The sequence below is a fragment of the Sciurus vulgaris genome, assembly GCF_902686455.1.
Source record: "Sciurus vulgaris genome assembly, chromosome: 15".
In the NCBI taxonomy this organism is placed as follows: Eukaryota; Metazoa; Chordata; class Mammalia; order Rodentia; family Sciuridae; genus Sciurus; species Sciurus vulgaris.
Genome location: NC_136476.1, coordinates 77,844,516 through 77,861,800, shown reverse-complemented (window position 1 = coordinate 77,861,800; position 17,285 = coordinate 77,844,516). Strand labels below are relative to the sequence as shown.

The 17,285-nt window shown below is 42.1% G+C and overlaps 1 protein-coding gene across 7 annotated transcripts in view; it reads left to right on the top strand.

Annotated features, from left to right (window-relative positions):
• The window catches only part of TTLL11 (tubulin tyrosine ligase like 11), a 234,160-nt gene that overhangs the window by 58,646 nt on the left and 158,229 nt on the right, over positions 1-17,285 (top strand). The window lies entirely within an intron of this gene.

Sequence of the window (17,285 nt, the reverse complement as noted above, 5' to 3'; positions counted from 1 at the left end):
ACCTGCTGAATGGAAATTAAAATGAACTTTGCTAATTTCTACAAAAAAATTCTGCTGAGATTTGAGTGGGATTGTGTTGAATCAATGTATCAGTTTGAGGAGATTTGACACCTTAACCACACTGAATCTTCTGTCCCTCGGATGTGGTGTATCTCCCCTTTTACTTAGGTGGTCTTTAGTTTTCTTGAGCAATTAACGTTAGTACATAGATCCTTTACATCTTTCATCAGATTTATTCCCATTTCAAATTAATGTATTGGTAATGCTTTATTTTTAAACTTCAATTTCTACTTGTCCATTGTGAAGATATAGCAATATAACTGAGTTTTTAAAAACTTTTCATCTTACATCCTGCAATCTTGCTAAACACACTTCATAGTTCCAGTAGCTTATTTTGTAGAATCTGTGGATTTTTTCTATGTAGACTGTTAAGTCTTCTGTGATGGTTTTATGCCTTACCTTCTACTTAGTCTTTTGTTTCTTTTTCTTGCCTTATTTCACTGGCTAGAACCTCTATATGATGTTGAATAGAAATGTGGTGAGCAGATATCTGGATTTAGGAAAACAGATTTAGTCTTTCATCACAAAGTATGGATATTGTAGTTTTCCTGCAGATGCTATTGAGGTTGTGGAAATTTGTTCTATTTCTTGTTTATATGGATTTTGTTTTGTTTTTAATTAGGAATGAAAGTTAGATTTTGTTACATACTTTTCCTGAATTTATTGAGAAGACTGTATAGATCTTATTTTTTAGTTTGTTAATGTGGTGAATTATATTGATTAATTTTTAAATATTAAACCTTATTTCTCAAGCTAAATCCCATTTGGGATAATTCTTTTTATATATTGTTTGGATTTGACTTACTACAAATTTCTTCATAGTGTTTACATTCATGAAGAAGAGTGGTTTGGAGTGCCTCTCTCTCTTGAAATACCTTTGGTTCTGCTATTGGAATGATGCTGGGCACAGAGAATGAGTTGTGAAGTAGTCCCCACTTATTAATTTTTTTTTCTTTATTAAATGTTTGGTAAAATTCAACAGGAAAGTAATATTGGCCTACTGCTTTCTTTATAGGAAGGTTTTAATTACAAATTGAATTTCTTCAACAAATATAGGCTATTCAATTATCTGTTTCATCTTGAATGAGCTTTAGTAGTTTGGGCCTTTCAAGAAATTAATCTATTTTAGGTTATTTCTTTTCTTGGCATGAAATCATTCATAGTATTACCTTTTATCTTTTTTGTTTGTTTGTTTCTTGCAGTGCTGGGAATTGAACCCAGGGCCTGGTTCGAGTCAGGCAAGCCTTCTCCTGCTAAGCTATATCCCTGACCTGCCTTTTACCTTTTTAATATCTGTAGAATCTTTACCCTCACTCCTAATGTTTGTAATTATTCTTCTCCCTACCCCCATGGGTATGGGTAGAAGTTTATCAATGCATTGATTTCCTTTGTTGGCTTAATTGCGTAACTCGTTTTTGCTTGTTTAGTTTTTCCTTTAGGATTTATAGTACCCATCTTTAACTTGTCAGTCTGCCTTTAAGTGATATCATGCTGTTTCACTTGACATATGTGAACCTTATACTACCATTTCCACACACCTCACTTTAATGCTGTTGTTTTTCATACTCTTTATGTTTTATATGTCTTATAAAATCTTCATTACATTGTTACTATTTTTTAAACAAATCGATTGTATTTTAAAGAAATCTAAATGACAACAAGAAAACATTTTTTTATAAATTTATAGAGTTATCACTTCCAGTGTTCTTTATTCCTTTGTATGGATGCACATTGCTCTTTGGTACAATTTTTCTTTTGTCCAAAGAACTTCCTTTGTCATTTCATGGAGTGAGAGTCTTTTGGCAATAAATTCTTTCAACTTGTGTTTCTTTTTTAAAATCGTTGCACTATAGTTGTACATAATGGTGGGATTTGTGGTTACACTAGTGCACGCACACAGTGTAACAATATAATTTGGCCAATATCCCTCCTCAGCGCTTTCCCCCTCCCACCCCCTTGTCCCTTTCCTCTGCTGACCCCCTCAGTTTTTCAGGTCATCACTCCACTGCCTTTCTTTTCCTTTTTCCTCTCTAGCTTCTTCAAATGAGGGAAACATGCACCCCCTGATTCTGAGTTTGGCTTACTTTGCTTAACGTGATGGCCTCAAGTTCCATCCATAGTCCTGCAAATGACATAATTTCATTTTTCTTTTTGACTGAATACAACTCCATTGTGTATATACCAAATTTTCTTTATCCATTCATCAGCTGAGGGTCACTTTGGCTGGGTCCCTGGTTTGGCTATTGTGATTGTGCATGCTGTCAACATGGGTGTGCATGGATCACGGTAGTAAGAGGACTTTAATTCTTCAGGGTAACTACCCAGGAGTGGTACAGCTGGGTCGTGTGTTAGTTCAGTGGTTGTACTATACAATCCCACTAACAGTGTAAAAGTGTTCCTTTTTCTCCACATCCTCCCCAGCATTTATTATTGTTTATATTCTTGGTAACTGCCATTCTGATAAGTGTGAGATGAAATCTTAGTGTAGTTTTGATTTGCAGTCCCCTAATTGCTAATAATGTGGAACATTTTTTGATGCATTTGTTGGCCATTTGTATTTCTTCTTTTGAGAGGTGTCTGTTTCTTTCATTTGCCCATTTATTAATTGACTTATTTGTGAGGTTTTTTGGTATACAGTTTGAGTTCTTTATATATTCTAGACATTAATCCTGTCCAAAAAGTAGCTAGCACAGATTTTCTCCCATTCTGTTAAGTTCTCTCTTCACATTCCCAGTTGTTTTATTTGCTGTGTAGAAGCTTTTCAGTTCGATGCCATCCTATTTATTAACTCTTGGAATTATTTGAGCTTCAGGGGTCCATTGAGAAAGTCATTTCACCTATATGCTGAAGTACTGACCCTACATTTTCTTCTAGAAGTTGCATGGTTTCTACATAATTCCTAGGTCTTTGATCTATTTTGAGTTGATTTTTGTGCAGGGTGAAAGATAGGGATCCAGTTTCATTTTTCTACATACGGATAACCAGTTCCTCTTTTGTCTCCTTGCATATATTGCTACTGACAAGAACTCTCTTTTCACCCTTATCTTTGATCCTCTGTATAGAACATATGCTTTTTCTCTGTTGTATTTTCTCTTTACCACTGGTTTTGAACAACTTTATTATATTGTGTCTCGGCATAATTTCACTCCATGTTTCTTGTGCTTGGAATTCACTGAGCTTTGGATCTTTTGGTTTTTCTAATTTTCATAAAATTTGGAAAATATCTGCCTATTATTTCTTCAGAGATGTTTTCCTATCCCTCTTCTCATTTGGGTACCTGCACACACATGAGGCCATGAGAAGTTCTCCCACAGTTCATTGATACTCTGTTTATTTTTTTGAAATTCTGTCTCATTTTGGACAATTTTTATTGTATTGTCTTCAAGTTTGCTGATTTTTTCTTTAGCACATAATCATAACTGCTTTTGATTCCATTCAGTCTTCTTTGGGGGATCTCACAGATTGTAGTTTTTATTTCTAAATGTTAGAGTTAGACATTCTTGATATACTTCATGCTTCTTTTTTTTAACTTTTTTTTTTTGGTTGTATTTTGGTTGTATTGTGTCTGTATTTGCACAATTTTATTTTATTTTATTTTATTTTCAAGTGGTGCTGAGGAGCAAATCCAGGGTCTCATGCGTGCTAGGCAAGCACTCCACCACTGAGTCCCAGCCCCAGCCCATACTTCATATTTCTTCTCACCTTTTGGAACGTATAGAATGCCTTCGGAATCACTGTTTAAATGCCATTGTTTACTGCTTCTAGCTATGTTCATTCTAAATTGGTTTAATTTTTTTTCCCTTTTGGCTCATATCGCCATGCTCTTTTTCATCCCCAACATTTTTATCTGACTGGCAGACGGAGAATTTTATCTTGTTTGAGTGTTGGCTATTTTTTTATTCCCATATATATCCTTGAACTTTGTTATGGGATCCAAGTAAGTTACTTGGAAATGAGTTTCAGGTCTCATTTCTGAGATTTGATAGGCCGGGCTAGAGCAGGGCCCAGTCTGAGGTGAATTATCCTCATGACTGTGGCAAGACTCGTTGATGTGAAGTACCCAGTGCTCGCTGAAGCATGATGTGTTCCAGGGCAGCCGATGAGAACAGACACTGTTCCTGGCCGTGTGTGGCCCCCAGCACTGCTGCCTCTAGTGCTTTTGGTGGTTCTTTCTTTGGACTTGGGTGGTTCTGCACACTCGTGCACTGATCGGCACTTGGCATCCGAGGTCAAGGTGCCAGCAAGATTGGGTCCTGGTGAAGCCTCTTTGCCTAGTCTGCAGGTGGTAGTTGTTTCGGTTTGGATGTGAGGTGTCCCCCAAAAGCTCACGTGTGAGACAGTGCAAGAAGGCTTGCAGTTTGGGTTATAGCCTTTACCTATCCAGTGAATTAACCCCTGATGGAATTAACTGAGTGGTAACTGGAGGCAGGTGGGGTGTGGCTGGAGGAAGTGGTTCTCTGTGGGTGTGGCTGTGGGGTATGTATTTTGTATCTGGAGAGTGGGTCGCTCTAACTTCCTGATCATCATCTAAGTCGCTTTCCTCTGCCACACTCCTCTGCCATGATGTTCTGCTTCACCTTGAGTCCTAGGAATGAAGCCTACTGTCTATGAATTGAGATCTCTGAAACTGTGAGCCTCTAAATAAACTTCTCCTCCTCTCCAGTTGTTCTGGTTAGGTCCTTTTAGTCACAGCAGCAAAAAAACGGACTAAAACAGTAGTCTTGTAAACTCACATGGTGGAAAGAAAAAAGGTAGCGCTTTTCCTCTTCTTAGGTGAACACCAATCCCTTTAGGGGGGCTCCATCTTCATGATGGAATTACCTTCCAAAGGTTCTACCTCCTTATACCACCCCACGAGGGCTTAGAGTTTCAACATATGAATTTGGGGGAAGGGCAACAAACATGTAGTCCATGCCAACCACCTAGTTAAAATCTTTAGCAACTCAAGTAGGGTTCTTCATTTATTCATAGAGGAGGAAATTGAGGCCTAGAAAGGTTAAGAAGTTTGGCTAAATAACACAGCTTGGAAAACTGTCTGCGGAGCCAATACTTTTATTTCTGTGCAATGATATGGGAAGCTATTTGAATAAATGTGCATGTGAAGCATAGAAATCTTCCAGAGAAAGGAGTAAAGCTTGGCTGGTGATAAGGGGGCAGGGGTGGGCAGGCTTGTGGAGTAGAGGGAGAGAGAAGGCTCCCTGGTAGAGGTGACACTTGATCTGATTTTGAAGTAACATGATGAGTTTTGCTGACATACCAGCCTCAGAAGAGTATTCCAGCCCAAACGAATTTGTGTGCATAGACATGTCATCATGAAATAGTATGGCATATTGGAGTGATGAGCTGTTTGGTATTATTGGAGTTTAAAAAAAAGAGGATTTGATGTTAGGGAACGCGAGAACTCGAGGCCAGGTCATGGAGGGGCTTGAACACCAGGTTGAGGAGCTTAGCAAGGGCGAGCCATGGTAATCTGTTGGCAGAGTAGATGGGGGAGGGGAGAGGAGCGAGACCTGTTAGAAAGGACGTTCTACTCATCTAAGAAAGTGCTGAAGGTCATACAAAGGCACCAAGGCAGGGGTCTTATGCAGAGGAGGGCCAGATGTGTGGAATATTGAGACAGTGGAATCAATAGGATGTGGGGATGTCGAGTTGGGCAATGAGGAAGAAGGTAGAATGGACATTTAAGAATTCTGGCAGGATGCCATTTGCCAAGATGGGATGCCCAGGAGGAACAGCAAGTTTAGTGCAGAAGATGGAAAGTTAGCTGCTCAGGGCCGAGCAAGTGCTGGTGGTCAACCTGTTGACTCTCTGATTTTAACCATCTGGGAGCCTCTTTCTCATCAGTAAAAGGAGGAGAGAGGGTTAGGCGATTCTTCAGAGTAGTCTCTCCCTGTCTTCGCATACTAAACCCTATACTTCCAAAGCTCCTTTGATTGATGCAGAAAGTACTTCAGACTGAATAATTCTCAATACAAAGGAGAATTTCTTTATTCATAAATGTGTTGATTTGGAATCTGCTGACTTAGAGCCTGGCCCTTGCAGAATGTGATGATAAAATCCCTACAGTAGTCCTTTACTAGAAATCCCTGGAACGATCACTACTCCTTATGGGATCTCATGTGAGTCCCTTCTTTCAGCCCCACATCTTTATCTCCTAAATGAGAAAATTTTTCATGATATTCTGCATGATATTCTGTCGTATGAGTATATCATAACTTTTAGTGATTTCCCTACTGATGAACATCTAAGTAATTCTTATGTTTTTGATTCAACAAATAATTTTATAGAGACAGGCTCATAGAATGTTTTCATACACCTGTGCGCACTTTCCCTCAGATACCTCAAAGAGGAGTTGCTTTCCTGAAGGATGGCGTTTACGTTTTTGACAGGTAAAACACAAGGTTTTATGAGAGGTAGGCACTCAGTTCGGAGAGCAGCGTCCTGACAGATCCTTAGAAGCGAGCTCTGGCAGCACAGAGCGGGGAGGTGGATGGAAGGCTTTGTTTTGTGATTTCCTGCAGTAACTGGAAGAGGTGGGAGATGCTCTAAAAACAATCAAACCAACCCTTTGTAGGTTATTTTTCACACTAATTAGGATGAAACTTACTAAAGAAAGGGAAAGACCTACATTTCCTTGCCGTCCATAGCAAAATCGGTACCCAAATATGATCAGTAGGTGGCACCAGGTGGAAGCAAGTAGGATTCTCAGTGGAAATTTTTGTGAAGTCTAGAGGAAGATGCAGCCTTTCTTTCCAATTTTAGCAGATGGCCAATATATAAAAAAAAAATTCTTGGAGTTTATTTTGCATATGGTCTTCCATCTGGGTATTTGAGAAAAGTACAGTTTTGTTATCAAAACAGTATTTATTATGGTGAAAGAGTTTGTATTTCTCAGCAGAAGAATTTTTCAGCGAATAAAGCCAAAAACCTGTTCAATAATGTTTTGCAGTTTCTTGGAGGGACCTAGTGAGCCTGGGCTCTCCCATTTTCCTCTCCAGTTACCAGCCTAAGTTAGCTTTTATTGATTCAGCTCCTCGAGGCTGAAGAAAGTGCATTATTTGCAAAAACCCCAGAGAACGATGTTTTCCACTGGGTTTGGAAACTAGGAAAATGTGGAGTTGTAAGTGGGTCAGGTTTAAAATGGAAAGAAAACCCATAATGTGAATTCCATGTTCTTTGTACTGATTCTGCATTTGCCAAATAACCTTCTGGTGAGTGGGTCCTTTTCTTTTGTGGAGACTGTGTGCTGGTTTGACTGACTTGGGCTCATCCAGTGCGTTCTCCCAAAGATGGCACAGCTAAAACTCCTTCACGCACCTTCTAGAGGCGCTGCCCACCTCCTCCATCCTCTGTCTCTGCCTCTTCCATGCTTGATTGACAGCTTTGTGACTTTGGGCATCAGCTGCACCCTGGCCTCTGTCTGCTGTGCCTTTCCGTTGGCCTGGAGCTCTGGCCCTCATCCTGTGCGTCCGCCTTCTTTCCCCTAATCAATGGCGCCGGTTCCTGAGACCCCAGCTTAGGTTTTACAGTCTCTACAAAACCTGCGATCCACGCCTTGGCAGGTTGCTTTTCTCCCTTCCTGGTGCTCATGCTTATCACACTATCTGATGGCCACATGTTTAGTTCCCTTTCTCTTCAACAGTAAGTTCCACAGGGGTGGTCACAGGACCGGGCTTATTGGTCACCATATCCCCAGTGCCTTTTGCAGTGCCTAGCACATAGTAGGAACTTGAGTATATTTACCTCGTTGAATTCCAAATCAGGGTGCAGATGGTATGGACTAACATTTCTGTCTCTTGGGAGGTTAGTCATCAAAGCAAGCTTCTCTGAAGCCAAGGGATCAGCATGACCTAGCCTGCCACCCAACTAGAGTGTGGGCCAGACTTGGGCCAGAAGAGGCTTACCAAAGTGAATCTCCCAGTGAGACCCCGGGTGGTCGCCAGCCACTCTGTCCCTGTTGGTGCCCCCACCTCCTCCCAGACACATGGTTCACAATACCTCAGTTTGAGGGCTCATGTGGAGAAGGGGATAGCTTCTGATCGAGGTACACAGCATCCCTGGAGGCCTGTGCCATGACCCAGGGTTCTGGTGCATGCCTAGTGAAAGATGGAGGAGGGGGGTCTGGCTGTCAGAAGGAAGCAGATGATTCAAAGCCTGGCAGAGACGCTGTAGGAGCCATGGTTTCACCTCCCCATCTGCTTCAAGTTTTATTTCCTTTGTTGCCAAAAATAGAGCCTCACCTCCTGCTGAGATAGAGCATGCTGTTCTCATGCCCCTTGCTCACCAGTGGGTTCATTTCCTGGGAAGATGATATCATCTGAAACTCAAGTTACTGCTCCTCTCTGGAAAGGCCCGCTCAGGTCCTGTGCATTAGCCCAAGTGACAACTGGCATCTGCACAGTGCCCGCAGCTTACCAAGTGCTCGTTGTGAGCAGGTCTCTCATCCTCACTCAGTGTGGGCCCGTCATCGTCTACGATTTACAGATGGGGAGCCAGAGTCACAGGCACTTGCTCCTGGTTGCACCTGCCTCGGTGACTGCCTGTTTGCTGACGTCCTCCCTTGGTGGAGGACAGCCATCTCCTGAGACCCACTGGGTGCCAAGTGCTAGGGAGACCAAACAAATTAGAAAAGTCCTTGCCCTCAGATTTCTGGGATGGAAGGGTGATCATTATTCATCCGTTCACTAGGACATTTACAGGCTCTGGGTCCTGTTTATTTCCACTAAATCCCATTCTTATTCTTCACCTTATCAGCAAGGAAGCTGAGTTTCAGAAGGTTAAATAGCTTCCCAGGTTCCCGCGGCTCATAGTCTGGTGTCGCCAGGATTGGCACCTACACCTTCCGACTCTGGCACAATTTCCTTTAGAATTATCAGACATCTACTAAGTGACTTTCAGGACCGGCCCTGGTAGGTCGGGGAATCAAAGACAAAGGATGAAGCCTCTGCTTCCCAGGAAGGGTACTGCTGAGCGGAGGTGAGAGGGGGTCCAGAGGAGATAGAGTAGTCAAGCACAGGCGCTATGAGAGCCAGAGCCACCTCACGTGGAGAAGATGGCGGGAAGAGGAGAAGTCTGGAAATGTGCCCTTGCAATCATTTAAAACACTGAGCCCAAGTCAGGAGGCCTGGGTTCAAATCCTGGTTCCACCTTTTCCCCAACCAAGGGATGCGGCCAAATCACTCCACCCTTTCCCACTGCTGCCAGGGGCTTCAGGAGGAGGTGGTGGCCCATCAGGAGGAGGTGCCTACCTCCTGCTCCCCTGCAGTTCTCTGGGTTTGGCTCTCCTGAACTTTCATAAAACTCCCCTCCGGAGTTGAAACTCTGTACCAATTTCTGTGGTCAGTTTAGAGTCGAGCTGGAGCACAAAAGGCCTGATGTGATCAATCATCCTTTTTTCTTAACTCTGGGGTCAGCGTGGCCTGGGGCTTAGTGCAGTGCTGCTAATGGAGGCTGCAGCCCAGCTCACCTGGAAGTGCACCCAGGCTGGCTGTGTGACCCGGGCAGTCTCTTTCCATCTGACTCTGCCGCTCTTCCGATCATTCCTGTGGTGCGATTAGTGGAAACCAGCAGACACGGGGTAAGCCAAGGCATCCTTCCTGTTGGTTCCTCCCAAGGCCGCTCAGAAAGATTCAAAGCCACAGAGGTTCACTTGCTTCTTGATTGTTACCCACACCACCATTTCCTTTGCTGGGGACCCCCTTCCTGCACTTCTCTGTCAGACAAATGCTGGCTCAGTTTCTTCATATCAGAGTTGATGTCACCAAGTCAGTGAAGGCTTTTATTTTTTGTAGTAGTGGGGATGGAACCTGGGGCCTCACACAAGCGCTCTGCCACTTAACCGCACCCCTAGATCTTTTCTGATACCCTGCCTCCCATCCCACCTCCTACTCTTCTGACACCCTGGCTCTTAGCCAGTGGACCACTCTGTTCTCTGGGTCTTCTTCAATTATAGGTTCCCCAAAACACTGTATTTATCATGTTCCATGTTGAGAGACAGTGAGTCCAGAGTTGGGGGTCAGTATAGACATAGGTTCAAATCCTTTATTACTTTCTGAATGTGTACCTTAGATAATAGTTACTCAGTTGTTCTGAGCCTTAGTTTCTTCATCTGTAGCTCCACGGGGTTGCTCTGTGAATCACACTGTATCATCCCTGCCTGTAGTGAAACACATTCACTTCTTTCCCCTACCAAACTGGGGGCCCCGAGGAAACTGTCTCCCCAGTGACAAACAGAAAGGGGACTTCAGGTGTGTGTATGAAATGTAAGAATACTGGAAAAAGGTTTTGCATATGAGATGGAAATTTAAGCTGGAGTTAAGAATGCTGAGCTGTCTGGGTGTTTCTGGCTTCTTGGAAGTATGCGAAGGGATTTATTTTAATTTTTAATAAAAATCTAATCTTGAGACTAATTATCTCATTATCTGATGACAGATCATTTAGGAGGGGAAAGGAGTGAAGACTTCATTTTGACTGAACTACATCCTGGTTAGGCTTAACTTGGTTTAGATTGTTTTCTTTGCAGTGACAGCCCTATACAGTAATACTGCTGATAGTGGCAACCTTATTGTTTAATTTCCTAAACTTTGTTTTGCCCCCCAAATACATTTAGTGTTTTAAATCACAATCGTTATAATTTTGCTTCTTTGCAGCATCGATTTATTATGCGGAGCGACGGGCTAAGTGTGATCATTAAAGGGCCACTGCTTCCCCCGCTCCCTTTCCTCTCTACCGGCAAGCTTTTACAAAGAAAAAGTGAAAGCCGTAAACATTTTTTCAGGGAGAAACTACTTTAAAGGTCAGGAAAACTCTGCTTCCCGAAAGGAAGTGAAAGGTCGTTGGCTACCCTTCAATTTTTGTCCTTTTCATTTCGTTTTGCAAAAGTTCTTAGCGATGTCGCCAGAGTCACTTGAGGAGAGACGTCTCATTTTCTACAAGATAATAGTGGAGCCAATCTTGACTTCAGTGCCTGTTTCAATGGGAAATTATGAAAATTGCTCCGCTGGTACCTTCTTTCCTCTTCTCTAAGGAAATGAAGAAATCTCTCTGTTTCTTGTTCAACTTCTTTTCTATGTAATTGCATCTTGGGGTTCTAATGAAAGGAGAAGCAAAGAGAGATTTGGATTTAGAAAGGAGGCATAATCAAAGTTTCTGGCCTTGTTAATGACAGCCTTCTCCTGTCCTTTCCTCCCTCCCAAACACATACCCTCTTTCCCTACCTCCTGAAGTAACCCCATGTATTTTCTAGAAGCATTAGAAGAATAAGATAAAAGGATTTGTTTGGCTAGAATGGATTTATCACAGTGCTTCTTTATACTCTGGGGCCTAATATCCCATTTCCATTTTCTTCTAACTTTTCATTTTGACATAATTTCAGACTTACTGAAAAATTGTAAGAACAATACAAATAATTTCTACTTGCCTTTTACTCAATGCTGAATGTTAAAATTTAACCACACTTAGTCTCTCTCTCTTTGATGTTCCTTCTATGAGTATTTTCTAAATATAAGGGTATTTTCTTTCCTAACCACAGTATAGTTATCAAAATCACTAAATTAATCTTGATCTAGTCATACTTGTAATTCATTCCGTTTTTTAATGATTACTTTTGTTTCATTATCTTAAAACCTATACACTAATTACTAGAGCATGTGTGTACATCATATGCTCTGGCCAGAACCTATGAATACATTGTATTCATTTTTTCCTAATTGTTTCCATTTTTTTATTTTTATTTTTTATTTTTAGGGGTGTACTGGGGCTTGAACTCAGGGACATTCAACCTCTGAGCCACATTCCTAGCCCTTTTCGTATTTTATTTAGAGACAGGGTCTCACTGAGTTGCTTAGTGCCTCTCTGTTGCCGAGGCTGGCTTTGAACTCCCATCCTCCTGCCTCAGCCTCCTGAACCCCTGGATTACAGGCTTGGGCCACTGCGCCTGGCTTGTCATTTCCATTTTTAAATGAAGAAAATAAGGCTTGGAGAGTTCAAGTCATTGCTGCAGCTTGTTTTCTTGGCTGGGTACCTAGTAGGTACTCACAGTCAGTAAGTGTTAGACCTTGTTTTGAATCATGACTTGCCTGACACCAAAAGCCACGTGCTTTTAGCAGTCGTGCAAACTAATACCTCTGTAACTCAGAGAAATGACAATAAAACTCTGATTTGAGGACATTTTGGCAGATTGTGAGTCTAGAGAGAATTATCTTGGAAACAAGATAAATTCAACAAAAGTAAACATGTATTATCTGGAATATTCAAATGCACTCTGAAAGTTTTCCCTCTGTCAGATGCTCTTATTAATACAGCTAACAGTGTTACATGTGCATGATCATTTTTATAGCAGCATAATTAATGCCACTGCGTGTCCATTCTGTGTGTGCGTAGAGTTTGGCAAACATGTTTGTGATCAGTAGCTAGCAACTGTTCTCAGCTTTGTACATCATAGAATCTTCCACAGTCAACTCTGCTATAGTAGCGTAAAAGCAGCCATAGATGAAGCATAAGGAAGTATGGTTATGTTCCAATAAAACTTGATAAAATCAGCCAGCAGTGGACTTGGACCATGGTCCAGAGCTTGCCAACCACTAATGGCTAAAATAATCTCATTTTTTGGAGGAGACTTTATAAGAGTGCTATGATTTCAAGAAAGGAAAAAAAAATTGTATTTAGATTTTAAGCAATACAGTTTTTATGGGGAGAGGAGTGACACAGTTTTCATATTCACTATCAGTTGTATTAAATGATGTTTAAGAGAGAAAGGACTTATGTTAAAAGGTGAAAGTGACTTAAAAGGAAGAATGTCTTAGCTATCAGGTTAACTAACCATTGGCAGACACTTTGCAGGCAATGTTAGTGCACAAGATCATGTTTTAAAAGAACCAGAGTAAAACTCGGTTCTGATGAAGACACCTTTAACAATCACATGTTGTACGGCTCTCAGAGGAGAAAAGCAAAGAAAGATAAAAGAACAGGAAAGAAAAGAAGTGCAGATTAGAGCACTAAATTTTTTTAGTTCCTGGGAAATTATGTGGTTATTTGTGAAAATTATTTCTATAGAGTAGCCATCTCAGTGATAGCAAAGAAAAAAAGAGATGAGTTTAGATTTAGATTTTTGGCCATCTGAAATGACAGAATGGATGCATGCAAACTTTTAAAATTAGTCACAGTTCTATTACTTTATAGTTTTGTGAAATAGACACCAAAATGTGTGTGTACATGCATGTATGTGTATACAGAGACATACACTATATATATTTACATTATATATATACATTATTATATATTAGTGTGTATTATACATTATTCTCTACTCTGTATAGTATACATAGTGTATATATTATGTATGTGTGCATTTATATGTGCTCATATGTAGTATATACAGATTTATAGTGTTCATATGGTAAATGTGATGTTCACACATTTGTATTATTTATGTAGTTTATACATATATCCTATGTACACAGAGAAAATAGAGATCAATAATGTATAGATAACCAACGGAAAAGTCACAATTTCCCCTTTCCTAATTAGTAATTATCTTGAGGGAAGATAGTTGATGTAATATCTTGTTACTCCCCAATTTCACCCTCTAGTTTCAGCCTCTTGTAATGAGTCTTGCCTGAATAGCTGTTATTGCCATGGTTGCCAAAGGGTAATTGTCTTCCTCCATCACTCCGTTTGCACTTGTCTGCGGGATTTCTGCAAGCGAGAACTTTGCTTTCTCGTTTACTCATCTCTGTACGTATGCATGCATCTCCGCGTCCTCATTGCAGATTCGGAGTTTATTCATGGGTTATAATCCTCAATTAATCCTCTCCTATCACCACGTACTTTGATGCTCAAATTATTCAAGGTTTGGCCAGTGGAACCCTGAACCCTTTTCATAGCCTCTGTTATTCTTTGAGCATTCTCTTCCTACTGCCACAAGAAGATGTTCCAGGCTTTTCTTACACTCTGCCTGCCAGAGCCCTGCAGTCGGCTGATTCTGAGAGGCTGGAGTTTCTTTCCCTGGAAGCTCGGGGTGCTCACTGCTCAGGGGTGCGCTGTGTGCCCCTCCCACCTCTCCTCTCAGCAAGATAATTCCCAAATGAAGTATGGTCAACCTACATACAGTTTTTAAAAAACCCACTTTAAATGCTTTGTAGAGTAGAAAAATAAGAAAACATTTTTTATAACAAAATACTATACATTTCAATGTGTAAATACTTGGCACTGTTACACCATGACATAAGGATGCAGTCAGATGCTGGCACCCACCTATAACGAGTAACTTTCTATGAAAGAAAAGATGATATTTGATTAAACATCATAGTCTTCCCCCTACTTAATATTTCTCTATATTTGTCATTTCAACTACTTTCATATATGATCACTGGGTTTTGGATCAGTGACACAAATACCTTCAGCCACTATGCCATCAGTGATGTGATATTTCTGAAAAGAAACTTGATAAAATCCCAGAGAAAAAGGCCACATGTCATTTTTCCTCCATTTACACAGTTCTTACATCCCTGGAAAAAATGTGGCACTCGATTTAAACCATGAAAAATTACTTTGCATCTCCATGTAACGTGGAGTTAGGTTCTGGGCCGTCTTCATGCCTTATATAAATAGATCTTTCTCCTTCTCAAAGGCATGGCAGGACTTCCTGTGTGATCTGTCTGGCAGCCCAAGCCCCTGCTACTAACTGCCAGCGATACCCTTCATTCACTGTGACTATCACAAACACCCCCAGAAGTTTCCAAAACCCTCCCTAGGTGGCAGTACCAGCCTCACTGAGACTGGACTGACCTCGGTGAGCAGGATTTTCATCTCTCTTCCTTAAGAAAAGCAGGCTCTGGATACGTTGCTTGAAGGCATTTACTTTTTAACATATTCCAGAATTATGTCCAGAATATTACGTCTAACCTTGTGCATTTGCCTGATTCTTGCTTTTCTTTCTGATTCATAATGAGCCTGGTTTATCTCCCTGCCTGGGTGGAGAAGTGTCCTGAGTTCACCACTTCAGGCGACCCAAGCTCACACGCAAGGAGTGTCACCTTGTGACCTCTGAGAACATGACGCCAATCCTATAGCAGTTTTCTTACAACCCCTGACCACTGGAGAGCTTGTAGAATATTGGAAGGCTTAAGCAGAAGAATTTTTCAGTGAGCTCATCAGACAAATGCCCCCATTGTACACATGAGGAAACTGAGACCCAGAGTGGGAACGAATTGGCCAAGTTGCTCTGAGAGTCCGAGATACTGATCAGGCCTAGAGGGAAAATGTTGGTGCCAAAGAAACAAATCTTAGGACTGTAAAGGACCTGAGAATGTCCAGACCACCTCCCTCTTGGGTGGGATCCTCTCTATACCCAGACAGGTAGTCAGTGTATTAGTCAGTTTTTGTTGCTGTGACCAAAATACCTGACAAGTACAACTTAGAGGAGGAGCAACTTATTTTCGTTCAGTTTCAGAAGATTCCGTCCATGATTGGCCAGGCAGAAGCATCATGGCAGAAGAGCTTGGCAGAGGGAAACTGCTCAACTCGTGGCAGCTGGGGAGCAGAGAGAGGGGAATGGGGGATGAAAACCCCTCCAGGGTATGCCCCCAGTGACCTGCTTCTCCCAGCTAAGTCCCACCTCTCAGTAGTCCATTTAGTAACCCATTGGAAGACTAATCCACTGATGAGATCAGAGCCTTCGTGATCCAATTATTGCCCAAAAGCCCCACCTCTGAACTTTGCTGCACTGGGGACCTTGTTTTTGACACATGAGCTTTTGGGGGGGACATTCCAGATCCAAAGCATAGCAGTTAGGCTCCAACCTGTACTTGCTCATCCTCAAAAGTGGGCAATTGAGTATTTTCAAGGTAATTCGTCAAACAGTGGAGTTTTCCTAACACTGAAAATGTTCTCCAGTTGAGCCTCTTCTCCCTGTGTCTCACCCTCCTTCCAACGGGCCGTTCCGATGTGTTTGGCCCTCTTGGTCCCATGGAACACTGGTGTTCCCTGTAGGCCCTATGACAACCCTTTCAAAATTTAAAATTGTATCCATGTGTCTTGAGGTTTCTTAGCCATAGGTTCTGGAATTGTACTTGGCACTGAGACTCCTGGGATGATCAAAGCTGACATGGTTGTAGCAGGAGGATAAACATGCTAGCAGGACCACGTGTGCAGAAGCTAACTACCCCACTTCCTCTACCCACATGAGGTAATGGAAAGGACTCGGGCCCTGGAGCTGGTCAGATTTGCATCTGATACCGTCTTGAACTGTCGGTGTGGCCTTGGTTATGGCCTTTGGTCTCTGTAAAACTCAGTGACAGGCATCCCACAGCACTGCTGGAGGGACAGCAAGAGGCAGCACTGAGGCAGAATGCTTGACGCAGCCCCCGCACAGCGACACTGCCCTCTGAATGTTAGTTTCTTTCTCTTTCCGAACACCAGTGTGACACGCTCAAAATCACTTCCAGAAGTCCAGAAAGGGCTTAGAACTCAAGATAAGATGATTTATCTCTGCTGCTCTTAGACTTCCTCCTTTAACCAGGCATTCATGCATTATTTGGATTAAAGTTGAAGTAAATGATCTCACAGATTCATTGTTGTCATGTTATATATATTGACTAAGGTCACCATTGACTAAAGTCATCATCTTGTCCTAGTTTGTATATTGAAATTACAATCGGTCCACGGTATTCATCGGAACAGGTGTGAGCTCCTATGGTGTTCCCCAAGTACATTACAATTTTAAAAGCTTTCCCTGGCCATGCAGGTCTGGGGAACGCTGCACCAGTGAGGTTTATCCTAACCTCCTTTCGACAGATGAAGACCTTGGCGCTGTTGTGCAACAGATGCCCCACGATTACAGTTGTATGCATTTCCTCTGTGGTTGTTTCCTTTAGCGTATTAATGTCCCCAAGTCCTGAAATGGCCCCCTGCTGGGAGCGCAGCCTAGCTGCCTGTCTCCTTGGGCCACAGGTGAGGTCCACTAAAGGGAGTGGGCTTTCCTGTGCCAGTTGGCAAGGGATCTCAGGGAGCACGCCTCTAGGGAACCCAGGTGTGCCCCTGGGGCCTGGGAAGCCATCGTCCTCTGCCACCTAAGGGCGAACTGAAGAGCCTGCCACTCTGAGAAGAGAGCCTGTTGAGAACAGGACGCTCCGCTGCCTGCTCTTCCCACTGCTTCCCCACCGCTCTCCTGGAGTCCTTCACTGTCTTGTACGAGCGCAGACTATGGTTACAGGAAATAAGAAGGA